General features: G+C 38.5%; 1 pseudogene; it reads right to left on the reverse strand.

Annotated features, from left to right (window-relative positions):
* Positions 1 to 3,314: 3,314 nt before the first annotated feature.
* LOC147891652 (uncharacterized) lies at positions 3,315 to 4,831 on the reverse strand (annotated as a pseudogene).
* Positions 4,832 to 14,374: the final 9,543 nt, after the last annotated feature.

A 14,374-nucleotide genomic window follows, 5' to 3' on the forward strand; every position in this document is an offset into this window, starting at 1 on the left:
CGAGATTGAAGAGGTGCACCCAACATGTGGTGACCCTTTGCATTCTATAAAGCACTTAAGTATGCATAAATACTTCTAAAATACTATCTAGATATTATCCGCCTATTAGTAGTTCTTGTTCTTCCTCACTTGCAAATCTCTCTCTCTCTCTCTCTCTCTCTCTCTCTCTCTCTCTCATGGCAAGCATCAAAAGTTGTTCCAAGACTCATGGCATGCTCAACAGGTAGCCATACAAAATGAAAAATCCTCCAAGAAAGTGTGCTAGCAAGTATTTGCACCTGATAACACTAGAATAGAAGTGCCTTTAAAAAGAAAAATGACATCATGACTGGAAAATTGCAGCAAGGCAATTATGCATCCTCTAGTAGACAGGGTGATGACAGAAATGAGCATTTGTTTATGGTGCAACACATGACCAATTTTGTGACAAGTGCAGAAGAAAGCAATGATGTGTGGTATGTTGACTCAGGTGCATCAAACCACATGACAGGTCATGCAGAATGGATGCAGGATGCAAGGAAAATGGAAAGACCAGGATTTGTGGAGACTGGTGATGATACTGCACATCCTCTTGTGCAGATTGGTAAAATTCCTTTGTCTATGTAGGATGGGAAAAAGAAATACCTATTTGATGTATTTCATGTCCTGAATATCACCAAGAACCTGGTTTCTATTGGTCAAATGGTTGAGCAAGGCTTGCAAGTTAGATTTAATCCTCATGGATGCTTTGTTGAGGATATGAAAAATAAAGGTCGCTTGATAGCAAAAGGGAAGAAGAAGGGTAGGATGTTTACGTTGGATGCAGACATGCCTGATTTGAGTGCAGCAATGTTTGCACATGTGATCGGTGTAGTTGCAAATATTGACATCTGGCATAAACGCATTGGTCATGTTAATGTACAGCGACTTAAATTAATGCAGGCCCAAAATATTGTTGCAGGATTGCCTAAGTTCAAGGTTGCAGAAATGCATAAGCTATGTGAAGCCTGTCAATTTGGAAAACAGGCAAGGAAACCATTTCCTAGACATGTTCAAGAGAGTAAGAGGCCATTCAAATTAATCCACTCTGATGTGTGGACTACTAAAGCTGCATCTATTGGAGGCTGTCATTATTTTGTCACTTTTATTGATGACTATAGCAAAAAAGTTTGGGTGTATTTTATGAAAAAGAAAAGTGAAGAGTTTGGGCATTTCAAAGCTTTTAAAGCTATGGTTGAAAAAGAAACAGGCCTACAAATAAAATGCCTAAGGTCAGATGGAGGGGGAGAGTACCTCTCAAATGAGTTTGCAAGGTTCTTGCAGGAGCATGGCATAAAGTAGCAATATTCATGCAGTCATACCCTGTAGCAAAATGGACTTGCAGAAAGGAAAAGCAGGCATATTGGAGAGGTATCTCATACCATGCTCAATGAAAAAGACCTGCCATATTATTATTGGGCTAAAGCAGTTGCTATAGCAGTCTACATAATGAATAGGACTCCCACTATAGCAATACATGGCATGATGCCAGAGGAGAGGTATACTGGTAGGAAACCAGATATTTCTCATTTGAAAGTTTTTGGTCGCATTAGCACATGATAAGTTGAGATCCAAGTTGGATCCAAAGGCTGAGAAGTGCATCTTTATTGGTTATTCTCTATAGCAGAAAGGGTATAGATGCTATAACCCTTCTACTCGTAAGTTTACAATGAGGAGAGATGTTGTTTTTTATGAGATGAGCAGGTGGTATAAACCAGTAAATGTGATTGATGATGTAGATGCACAAAATGGTAATGCTACACAGAATTCACAGCAGCAATCACAAAATATTAGTGGACCTATAGTGTCCTCTAGTAGTGGTTCACATACTTTGCCATGGATAGGCAGATTGAGATCAGGAGGATCTCCTCAAAGCAATGCACATAGTGGTATGCAAGTATGCAAGTATGCAAGTATCACGAAAAGGAATAGAGAAAGTAGATCAGCCCATGGTTGATGTGAATGCAGGTCACTCTTATGTGGATGGTGAATCCAGTGGCTTAGAACAGAGCCTTGATGATGAGTTGGGTATTCCTTTTGTTGTTACACCTGGAGTAAGGAAGACAAGGAATGTTTTGAGAGCACCTAGTAGTGAGCCTATTTTGCACAGGTCTACCAAAGCTAGGTATCCTGTGGATAGGCTGAAATATGATGGATTTATAGCCATTCACTATGCCTATACGGTCAAAGTGATACATGAGCCAAAACCCACTTCTTTTGAGCAAGCCATGGGAGAAGAAAAATGGGAGAAAGCCATGGATGAAAAAATGGATGCCTTGGTAGAAAATGCTACATGGGAATTGGTGCCTTTGCCTAAAGAGGGTATGTCTTTTCTCTGAGCGTCTTGGTCTGAGAACATTTTTTGAGCATGGCCTATATTGTGATTTCGTAGACAATTTTATCATAACATCACACACCATTTAGTCATAAAACTACCCCAAGAAGATACTATATACATTTCTACCCCACAAAGATGCCGCTAACATCACACACCCTTTAGTCATAAAACTACCCCACAAAGATGTTATATACATTTAATTACATTTCTTTCCAATAGTATTTAGGGCTTATAAGATCCCTTTATTCACAAAATTACTTTTCATGTCTACTTCATTTCAACACCCTCCACCTATATCATCCATCATTTATACTATCATGATAGATAGTGATTTATCGATGAAATGATTGCAAGTCACATGGTGAAGGATTTAGGGTGCAAATTTGCATGCATCTATGCTGAAACATTTATTAGTTGCATCAAGGAGATACTTTAAGATTCAATTCACCATGATGATCATTTGTACACAACTCATAGTTTTGACATGCAAACCTTAACTAAGATATGACATGACTGTCACATCTCTAGCAGATAGAAAAATTTTTATGAAAACAACTTGCTCAAAATTGAATATGCGATATTGAGATTAATATTCATGGTGGGTACTCACATGATGTACTAATAGTTCTTCAATATGATTACTACATCTCTAGCAAATGAAATAGGTGCAAGACACCACAAAAGTTATGCATGTTCAATACTAGGGCATCACAAGAAAAATGAATTGCTTGAAGGGAAAAACTCATGTCAAATCACTAGACTCAATCTTCTTTACTGATGATGCCTTCTCTCTTTGATGGGGGCATTGAATGCAATGTCATTACACATCATCTCAGCCATAGCACCTGCATAAGAAGGCAAAAAGCTAAAATAGATCAATCAATATCAATGCCTCATTGATAATAATATTCTCCAACAAATAGGTTTAAAAAGATAAAACACGAGAGTAACATACTTACTAGTCATCTGGAAGATTAACAACCATTTTCACATCTTCAGAATCATTTAGAGTCCCATAGTTGCTTAACACATTTCCCTTTCCTTTCTGTCCATCCAAAAATGGTTGCAATATAGAATTGCAAATGTCAGAATCATTCTCAATAGATAAGCATGCTCTCCCAGAATGCACGCATGCTTTTTGCATAGAACCAATCCCAGTACCTAAGTCCACCACATGTCTAGAAATTGGACACAAGAACTCCAAGAAGTACAACATCATGCATGGAGCCTTCTCCAATGCACCTCTCCATGGAATACTCTCTCCATGTTTTATAGTCTGCTCACTTGTTAGTAAATAATGATGAAACAAACTACTTCCAAAAGCAATGCCCAATTTGGTGCCAACCACAGAAACATTTCCAAGATTACAAACACAAGACATACCAGCCCGATGAAGAAGGCATAAAACCACAACATCCACCTAAAGACAAGAAAAGAATTAAACGTATACTTAGTACAAGCCATTTCATTATACAAGAGCATAAATTCTTTCAACAGGTCATTGTATGACAATTGTCTCACCTTATGATCAATACCACCAACTTTGATTGTACAATATGCATCCAAGCATTGCATGTACATTCGACATGCAAACTCCAATATACTAATCCTAGCATAACACTCAACCAAATGAAGAACATGAGGAGCACACATAACTAGGATCCAGCCAGAATCTGAAACAATTGTGGCCGCTACTAACAAGGAGTAGCATACATGGTCCTCTGTTAATAAATTCCAAGATGGAGATGTGGAATCCTCTACTCCAAGAGCTTCTAGCTGTGTAGGCAGATCAATAATGACAAAATCTGTAGCCCAAGCAACACTCTTACCATTTCTTGTTTTTCTTTCACCTCCAAGATCCACAAAGTATTCCTTCATGTCTATATAGGCTTGTTTGAAGTTTGAGATAGACAATTGCTTCCCAAACTCAACATAATCATAGCACCAAACCTTGCAATGTGAAGCATCACATGTGCCACTCTAATTCAAAGTTAGAGAGGTCAATGGAATGTACAAAAAGCAGACAAACATATCTTTCCATTTACATCCTTTCAAAATGGGTGTAGACTGTAGTACCTGCACATCTATACCCACACCACATATGTAAAGACAGAAAGTGATAACAACATATGTTACACAAACAAATAACAGCTTGAAAAAAGATCAAGAGAACTTGCCATTATTAGTACCAGGATTTTTTGGTGCCCTACCACCCTTCTTTAGTTCCATACTTGAATCTTTGTCCTTTTTAGTCATCTTCTCAAGTGTTTTTTGAACCTCAATGGCTGCATCATCCTCGTAGACTGAATTTGAGCTTGATGAACCCATCTCTCCCTTTTTATGCTGTGTGTACAGCTCTACCTCCTCCTCAATGCAACATCCTTTTTTCATATCGAGCCACCACGGGCAGTTCTTTCTCTCCCACTCAGAGAGCACTTGCTTCCCTTCTTTTTCTATCATGTTTGGAGAGTACATACAGAATTTTAAGTCCTGAATTTTTGTCCATAGTCGACATATGGGCAACAATTTTCCAATCTTACCAATAGCTTTTAAGGATTGCAAGAATCTGCATACAATAAGAGTCTTAGTACAAAAGCAAAATACTTAAGGATGGATTTTTAATTGAAAAGGAAAAAACATGTATTGCTTACCTAAATACCAATCGTCGAGATGCCCTCGTCATCTCCATTTGTCATGTTGCAGCTATAGCAACAGTCATTGAATCCTTTAAATCTTCATAAATTTCAAGTCTGTTCATTGCTTGTATTTCCCCAAAATACTCTCTCAACATAGGATCTTGAGGAAGCACAAAGCTAGCTTGTTGACTAGCAACCAAGACCTGAGAGAGTAACCTCTCAGATTCACAAAGCAACTGATCCATCCATTCCTCTTTCGCCATCCACTTTATGAATTCTCTATCAGCTTTTGGCATCCCATAACTTGTTCTCAAATTTGAATCTAACCCTAAGATTTTGAGGGTTGCTAGTTGTGTCTCCTTTGAGACTTTTGCAATGGAGATGTTATACAACTTTTCCAATGTGACAATGGATGATTTATCGTCAAATGGGAGGCTCCACAAGATATTAAACCAATCTTCACCATTTGTTGGTTTGACAATAGATAGAATCTACATATAAACAATACATGCAATCGTCACACTCAACTGTATTTTTTAATCATACAATACATGCATATCCCATACCTTAATCATTTTATAAACATCATATGATCAATCTCAAAAAACACTTGAACACTTTAAAAAGTCAACTTTATGTTAAGAATCATTAAATTAACCATACCTTGATCATTTTTCGACCATACTTGAGATTCACATCCTTTCGAATACTTTTAAGTGCTTTCTCCACATCAGCAACACTCAAATTTAGCTGAAGTTCCTTTAGCTTTGCCTCATAATCTTGCTTGTATAGTGGCTAAAATATATTCCAAAGAAATGAATGAGTACAATGAATTAGTTAGTTATAATTCAAAAGACATCCATGACAAATGGTATGAAACTTACTCCAAATACCATTCTCCCTAGCATCAGAGATGTCAAAGGATACCAAGTACTTGATCCTTTATTGCTTTCATTTGCCCTATTCTTTTCAAGTGTCTTTTTTTCTTCCTCAAAAAATAGTGATAAGTACTCATTTTCATCACACGAACACATTGTCTTCGTGTTGTACAAATAATCCTTGAGATTTGTTTTAATAATTGTTGTTTCATTAAGGCTAAAAAATAAAAAATATATAGCTTCAAACATATTAAGAATTGTTCACAAAACCCTTAAAAGCTCGAAAAAAGGTAACACATATAAGCAAGAACTCGCACTTATAGATTGAACCTTTGAAGAGCAGCTATTAGCTTCATTTTTGTTTCTTTCTCTGGAGTAATAAAACTTGCTAAAGCTTGAATATGCCATGCCTTTGATGTCTTGAATTTCTCTTCAATTAGAGACATTCATGCAACAGTACAGTGATTCCCCTCCCACAAAAAAAACATCTTTCGAGACAAAAATGACCATTCATCATCATCAACAATCTGTGCCTCAAATTCTACATTTACATCCCTCCAACAAGAATCCCATGATTGTTCAATTTCATATGTCACCTCTTGCGAAACACCATCCGGAAGTGTTGTAGATAAAATAAGCATTCCTTTCTGTTGAATATTTTTTTTTGCCTCTAGAGCTTGCTTTAGGCAATCCATATCAGTTCGTAGGCCTCTCATTCTTGTGTTTACAACACATTGACATAAAGGGATCAAGGGAGCAATCTTTCCAGGGTTGATTGCAAGAGATTCAATAACATCCTTCCCCTGGCCAATATCAAGTGCAGTAGGAAACTCTTGCTCAAACTCCTCATCTAGTTGTTTATTTTCTTTCTTTCTCTTCTTAGAAGATTCCTCCACAATTATAGTCAAAGTCTTCAATCTCCTTATCCTCGTCAACTCCAATTTCAACCTCTTTTTGGATCTCTAAATTTGGTGTAGATTCCACTTGCAAACTTCTCTTGCTACTTGTCCTTCCACCTCTCCTGCTGCCTCGTTCTCCTCTTCCACTTCTCCCCCTCCTCTCAAAAGTTTTTATTTTTACCATCCTGCCAACATGACAAAAATTGGTGAGAAGAACTTATGACGTGATGGAGAAAGCAAGGCGAGGGAAGAAGGAGCGAGGCGAGGGAGGGAGGGACACAAAGAGGGTACAGAGGCGAGGGAAGGAGGGAGGCGAGCGAGGGAGGGAGCCACACAAAGGGACAAAGAGAGGGAGGGAGGGAGGCAGATGGTTGTTGGCAGCATATCACAGCTGATGTAGGACAAGAAGATCAAATGGGAGTGGCTTTAGGGGCAAGAAACCAATGACAAATTTATGCACCCTTCCAAAGCCTTTCTTAGAACTACCTTTTTTGAGCTCAACATAAAATTGGCTTTACATTACTTTCTTTTTTTTCGTGAGAATGAAAATTGTATTAGATCAAGAGTACAATTTGGAAAACCTTCGCAACCCCTTCTTTTTTCAATTATTCTCTATTGTGAAATTCTTACTTGGTTATCACGAATACCAGCAGCCCTGGAAGGTCGAACCAGTAGCATCTCTAGAATAATCTTCCATAAATGCCAACCCTTCCTCAACCTCGCAAACCTACTCCTTCGTGCCCCTGCCAAATTCACAAAACCATTTGCATCCTCTTTGTAATCCATGAAAAGCTCTGGTTGCAACCATGACATGTAAAAGAAGATAGATCTGGGGGCACAACAACACGATATATTTTGCCAGGGTAGTGGTGTTTGAAGTACTCTTGTAGTGGTCTCGTGTTTGCTACTAACGTCCTAGGAATCCCATGAATCATAAGTGTAAATGCAGCAATACAGTCTGTAGTTACCTATCCATGAAATAGTGTGGATACAAGTCTTTCATCCAAAGCTTGTATACACAGATGCATCACTCCCACCACTACAACCATGAACAAAAAATGGCCCCATAATAAGGAAGAACCCTTTTCTACATGTATAACTGTGGCCCATTGCATGGGAGGGAGGCTGCATGCAGGACGGAGGCGAGGCGAGTGAGGGAGGGAGGGAGGCGAGGTGAGGAAGGCAGAGCGAGGGAGGGAGGCAGGGAGGCAAAGCAAGAGGGAAGGAGCGAGGGAGCGAGGCGAGGGAGGGAGGCTACACGTAGGAGGGAGGCAGGCGAGGCGAGCAATGGAGGGAGGGAGCGAGGGAGGGAGGCGAGGTGAGGGAGGCAAAGAGAGGGAGGGAGGGAGGGAGGGAGGCAGAGCAAGAGGGAGTGAAGCAAGGGAGGGAGGCTGCACACGGGAGGGAGGCGAGGCGAGCGAGCGAGGGAGGGAGGCGAGGTGAGGGAGGCAGAGTGAGGGAGGGAGGAAGGGAGGGAGAAAGAGCCAGAGGGAAGGAGCGAGGGAGCAAGGCACAGGAGGGAGGCAACACGCGAGAGGGAGGCGAGGTGAGGCGAGCAAGGGACGGAGGGAGCGAGGGAGAGAGGGAAGGTGATAGAGGCAGAGCGAGGGAGAGCGAGGGAGGGGGGGAGATAATTAAACTCATGAAAATGAAAGGCCCCTAGACCCCTTTCATCGATGAAAGGGATCTATTGGCCTTTCATTTTCATGAGTTTAATTAAGAAAATGAAAGTCCAATAGACCACTTTTATCGACGAAAGGGGTCTATTGGCCTTTCATTTTCTTAATTAAACTCATGAAAATGAAAGGCCAATAGACCCCTTTCGTCGAGGGGTCTATTGGCTTTTATATTTCTTAAGGGCTTTGGCTTTTATATTTCTTAAGGGCTTTGGCTTTTATATTTCTTAAGGGCTTTGGCTTTTATATTTCTTAAGGGCTTAAAAGGCCAATAGACCCCTTTCATCAACGAAAGGGGTCTATTGGCTTTTATATTTCTTAAGGGCTTTGGCTTTTATATTTCTTAAGGGCTTAAAAGGCCAATAGACCCCTTTCGTCGATGAAAGGAGTCTATTGGCCTTTATATTTCTTAAGGGCTTTCATTTTCATGAGTTTAATTAAGAAAATGAAAGGCCAATGACCCCTTTCGTCGATAAAAGGGGTCTATTGGCTTTTATATTTCTTAAGGGCTTTGGCTTTTATATTTCTTAAGGGCTTAAAAGGCCAATAAACCCCTTTCATTGATGAAAGGGGTCTATTGGCATTTCTTAAGGGCTTTGGCTTTTATATTTCTTAAGAGCTTAAAAGGCCAATAGACCCCTTTCGTCGACAAAAGGGGTCTATTGGCTTTTATATTTCTTAAGGGCTTAAGGGCTTTCATGAAAATGAAAGGCCAATAGACCCCTTTCGTTGATGAAAGGGGTCTATTGGCCTTTTATTTTCTTAATAAACTCATGAAAATGAAAGGCCAATAGACCCCTTTCATTGACAAAAGGGGTCTATGGGCCTTTCATTTTCATGAGGGCTCTTTATTAGCTAGCACTCCTTACCACACATGACGAGATGACATACAATCAATGCGTTTATTTTATTCACCATGATGGGATGACATACTGGCTATAGAAATGCTACTGCACTATGATGTTAATAGGAACTATGACTTAAAATGATTATCATACGAATTCGATTGCTCATGAGAATGCAGCAATGATGAGTGATCATTTAATTAAACATCATTATTGTGTGAGGTTGATAATTTTTCATAATTGTTTTTGAAAATTACTGATCAACCATTTCTTGTTCATTACAATTATAATTTATATCTATCTATCAACTTTAAAATACTTATATGAAATTGTCAGAATGAATATGTAGCAATTATGAAATGTCATTGCTAGTGAGAATGGCTTGCAATAACTCCCATACGTGTCAAAGAAAGGTTGGGGATTAAAAGGTCTAAGAGTCCATGGTATTATAGTATTGTTGTTAACAAATGATGGCTAAAATTTACATCATAGTTCAGTACCATTGTCACACTTATGCTGACTTTCACAAGACCTATCTTACAAAGTTGTGAGTATAAACAATGGGCAGTGTGTGCAAAGCATTTGTGAGCAATTTTTCTTGCAGTAGACTCTTGTTTCAAATGAGTTCTTGAAATGAACACTCTGCTCATTATCACACCCTTTAGACTTCATCTCATTGAGTTGCACAACTTAACAATTCTGTTCTTATGGAATCTATCACAATTCAGAATGAGGATAGATCTTTGCATATGTTTGTTCGCACTTTTGTAAGTAGAGGAGTGTTGTCAGAGATGGTGCTTGCTAGCCATTTTCAATTCACAATTGGGTCCATATCTGCCCATCAGCACTTTGGTGATAATGGGTCTGATTTGACAATGGAGCTGCAATACGAAGTCCATGACGATGGATACAAAATGTTTCACCTTGATGCGTAGTTTGGTGATATTTTCACCGTGAAGGGAGAAAGATTCAAGCTTGATGACGATGAACTTCAGAAGACTCTAGTGCATGAAAATAAAAAAGATTTCTACTCTGTTTGCAACAAAAATGATGAGGCAACAAAACATGATTCAGCTAGCAACATTGAGAATGACAAACAACATAGTGTCATTGAGATTATTATGCAACTACCTATAAAGAACAGACTGTGTGAGGCCTATGAGAAGGTTGAAATGCACGTCACTTTGGATGAGTTGCCTCCTACTTATGATGGTGATGTTTTCTTTGAGTTACCAGCTACTTCAGTGAAACATCGCACAAAAGGTACAAAGTCAAAATTTGATGGTCATGTTTGGAGTGATCCTATTACAACAAATATAGTATTTCCTAGTGTGGCTCGTAGAAAGGATTGTGGAGGTCACCTCCGTTGTATAAATGCAACTTGTGGTTATAAAACAAAAATTGGGATAGAGAATGAGACACAATGGGATGGGAGATTGATTAGAGTGGCCCCAGCAAATGTGTCAATTGAATCATATGGCTCCTTATCATGTATACAATGTGGTCATCCACCAATTTACTTGGAGAGATGTTACTGTGAAATGTTACTCTGCATGCCAGAATGTAGAAATGGTGTGAATCTTACTCATGCAGTCATACACCATGGCCATCATAATCATCCCATTGGAGATGGTTTGACTAGGAGAACAAAGGATGCCATTAAAACCAAAGTTTCTGAAATGATGAGGGCTGGTGGTGCTGTATGCCCTAAAGGGATACAAAATATAATTGTCCAAGACATTATTATGGAAACTTTATTGTGTAAGAAAGTGCAAGATGGGATTAAGATGTCGGATGTTGAGCTACAAGATTTGCTAAAACAATGTGAACCTTTGCTCAACAAAAGAAGGTAATTACCATAATATTTGTTATTGCACTGGGTTATTAAATTATGTTATTACAATGAATATTAACCAACTTTATGTCTGTGTATAGATTATTAAGATGGATTGAGGAGGGTTGACATGACTCTTGACCTGTGTCAGATGGGCTAGATGGAATTTTATACTTGAAAAGACTTTGTAGATATAATTATTTCCAAAGTGTAGTGTTTCCTAGACAATTGCAACATAGTTCATTCAGCAGGTGTCATGTATTTAAAATGTCTACCCAAGGTTCTGATTTGGTGGAGAACTGGGTCATTGCTAGGTGTTGTTTGACTTTGTGAAGCGAATGAAAGATTAGACTACCATGGCTTGCCATATGTATAATCCTTTTATCCAAGAGTTGCAAACAATTGCAACTTGTGACTTCAAGGTGGAAGATACTGATGCACAAATTCTATTTTGGGATACTCTCAACAAAGTAATGGTTTCAGAAGGGTTTGACAATGCAAATTTCAAAGGGTTCATGAGCGTTCTTGCCTTTTCCATTGGGAGCAAAGTCTTCATTCCCATGCAAAGGCATGTATAAAAGTTAGCAGCCAAGAGGAATTTTAAATCCGATGTAGACACTGGAAGGATGCCTCTATAGAGCAAGCTGCAGAAGTCGAAATGAGAAGCCTAAGGGCATGGTGGAATGCAGGCCATGCAAGTGATTCAGACTTGCCACGGCTTGAAACTTGGTTTGCATGGTGGCATGCTAGGATTTCCCATTGGGGCCACTACATTATAGAGGTTGGTTTTGTATTTCTCTTGAATTTTTTTAAATCATGTTAATACTGTAATTTTGCCATTACAATATCTCTGTAATGCTTGGTTTGCAGAGTATGTTAGATAACGAGAAGTACTTGATACCTCGAACAAATCTAGCAGAGTCTATTCATGCTAGTTGGAGGGCTAGATTGAACCATGTCAAATATGTTGGTCTCTACAATGCCTCTATTAGTGACCTCTCAAATGCAATTTTACAAAGCTCTAGATACACATCTTTTTTGAAGGGCCAGTTCATCGGAAGTGCACCGAGTCTAGAGACCTTAAAAAATAGATCTTCAAAATCTCGGATTGACATTAGTGCCAAAATAGTTGTTGATCTAACAAGTGATGTTGCAAAGGAAATGGGTGTTGCATCTAAAGTATGTTTTAATGATGGAGATGACAAGACTGTGCGAAGGAAAAGGCCAAAGTCAATGCCTTCAAATATATGTGAGGATGATAGTCACCGCCCTGAGTACAGTTATGCAAATAAGAAAAGATACTCCATGTCTCCAAAATCTAGTACTAAATTTGCAACAGAGAGTTTTGAGGATGATTATTCCAAGAGTGTACAAGAATATGAAGTGCATGATGCAAATTGGGCATTATGAAGAGTTCCTGTAACAAGCCGTCCATTGCTAGGACAAGGAGGAAAATGTAACAAGCTTGTCAATATAAAGGATCGTGAAAATCGACGTGGAGTTTTTGCACCATCATTCTTTGGGAGGATTCAAACACCAATTGGAGTGCGCTCCCAAATGATTTGGTTTTGTGGAAATGATGTAACCCACACGTGGAAGCCATCAACTAGCATTACAGGTATTCCAAGACCATCACCAGGAAGGTGGAAGGTTTAATCAGGAACATCTTTGACAAGTGTAGAGATTGCTACGTTGACAAGCTCAGGGTTTGTCATATTAGGAGTGTCAACAACTCTGATGGTGGGTGCAAGTTGTGCTTCACCAATTCAAGCCCATGATGAAACAATAGTATTGCATGAAGATCGACCTCGGCATCGAGATGGCAAAGCAATCAGATGGCAAAACAAAATCTCCAAAGAAATGGAAGATGGAATTCAGAGGTCATTGGTCATGAAATGCATTGTTAATGATGCAACAGTCGTGAAGGCCATGGAGCATGCTGAGTTCATTATTTCTACAAAAGGATCAATGCAAAAAGGTATTGAATACAAGGTTGAATTTCTCCATTTCCTTCTTGCAATTATGAAGACTTCATTAGACGATCATGCAAATTGGATGCCTATATTCCATGCAAACATATTTATTACATCTCCTTTTATACCTTAGATTGGATAGCAGAAATAATATGTTTGTTCACCAAGCCACCCTGAGTAAAAAAGAGATATTCCAGGCATTGTCCTGCATGCCTTGAGGTTTAGTTTTTGGAGACTGTACTTTCATGATGGTCAACAGAAAATGGAAGGGCTATTATATAATCATTTTCCCATGAGGATTTTGAACCACAAAAATAGTATTTTTTTAAAGACTGAACCTTCATGATGTTGAATACAAAATGAAAAGATATCTATAATAATCCTTTTTTCCATGAAGATTTTGAACCACAAGAACAATGTTTTTGGAGCCTTTTGCATTTCTCCTTGTGTAAATTTTTGGTTTGTTTCTCCACTTGTTGGTAATTTTGGTAGGACGCTTTGTAGGAAACTTATTTGAAATAACATGAACTCAACACAACTAGTAGCAAAACACCAAACTATGAGTGTAAAATATTGACTTAAAATTTGGCTATATTTGTTACATTTCCTTTTGTACCTTGGATTGGATATAAGAAATCCTTTTTTCCATTAGTAATTTGAACCACAAGGATAGTGTGCTAATTATTCTCCACTTGATAATTGTGGTAGGACATTTTGAAGGATGATTTTACATCACAAAAGTTTGAACATGTCTTCTATGTGATAAATCATGCCTTCATTTTCATTTGCATAGGTTGAAAACTTATTTGAAGATTTGTTTTTTGGTTATTGGTTGTTGTGGTTTATTAGTTTACAAGGATAACCACTTCTTTTATTGAGCAATATGGACCTTCATTTACAAAATGGTTTCATAATCATGGCCTCATTTCATGAACTTCAAGAGTTAGAAAACTTGTTTAGTCAGAAATGAGGATATCCATTTCTTTTCTTAAGCAATATGACCCCTTTCTTTATAAAAGGGGTCCATACACTTGGATTGTTTTCATAAACTTTGACACAAAAAAACTACATTCTAATCCAATTTGCTCAAATGGTCAGATGGTTTTGCTCAAAAATTAGAAATCCCTACCTAAAGACAAGAATGCAATTGGCTACAAGTGGGTTTATAAGGTGAAGCACAATGCAGATGGTTATGTGAACAGATACAAGGCAAGATTAGTTGTCAAGGGGTATGCACAGACATATGGCATTGATTGGGAAGAAACATTCAGTCAGGC

The sequence above is a fragment of the Dipteris shenzhenensis genome, chromosome 17 (genome assembly GCF_047967505.1).
Source record: "Dipteris shenzhenensis isolate YYH24624 ecotype China chromosome 17, Dip_SZ_1.0, whole genome shotgun sequence".
Classification (NCBI taxonomy): Eukaryota; Viridiplantae; Streptophyta; class Polypodiopsida; order Gleicheniales; family Dipteridaceae; genus Dipteris; species Dipteris shenzhenensis.